The 534-nt window shown below is 73.4% G+C and overlaps 1 protein-coding gene across 1 annotated transcript in view; it reads left to right on the top strand.

The window, feature by feature from the left end:
• The first annotated feature begins 71 nt into the window (after positions 1–71).
• SLC39A10 (solute carrier family 39 member 10) overlaps positions 72–534 on the top strand; it is an 83,689-nt gene continuing 83,226 nt past the window's right edge. The window contains exon 1 of the mRNA XM_019523123.1: positions 72–365. The gene's annotated coding sequence lies outside the window, so the exon portion shown is untranslated. The remainder of the gene's footprint in view (positions 366–534) is intronic.

Raw genomic sequence — 534 nt, forward strand, 5'->3', positions numbered from 1 at the left:
CGGAAACAAGCGCGCAGGCCGGCTCGGCCCCCTCCCCCACCAGCCCCGAGCCAGCTCCCCGCAGGCAGCCCCACGCCGCCCATGCGCGCCCCGGCCGGGCCGACTTGAGTGATGAGCGCAGCAGCCGCAGGAGGGGCACGCGGGCGCTACGCCGTTTGCGTAGGCTGAGAAAGACCGGGCCGCGAGCGGGAAGGGCCCGGCCGGGCGGTCTGTCCGCATAGTGCGTAGCGGCGAGCGCGGCGCAGGCCGCGTGCCCGGCGTAAGCGCGCTCTGTGAATAGCGGCGCTGCGGCAAGAGCGGAGGAGGAGGCGCTGCGGCGGTTTGGTACCGAGCGGAGAGGGAGATGCACACGGCACTCGAGTGAGGTAGCTATAAAACCCCATTTGTTTACATGCCCTCCCCCACAACCGGCCGGCGCGGCGGAGAGGGTGGCGGCCGGCTCGGCCCAGCTCGGCTCGGCAGGGGCAGCTCTAGCTGGGCTGCAGAGCGGCTGCCGGGGGACCCCGCGGGGCGGCTGCTTGTCACGTGGCGGCG

Source organism: Gavialis gangeticus, unplaced genomic scaffold (assembly GCF_001723915.1).
Source record: "Gavialis gangeticus isolate Ggan-Ray unplaced genomic scaffold, GavGan_comp1, whole genome shotgun sequence".
Classification (NCBI taxonomy): domain Eukaryota; kingdom Metazoa; phylum Chordata; order Crocodylia; family Gavialidae; genus Gavialis; species Gavialis gangeticus.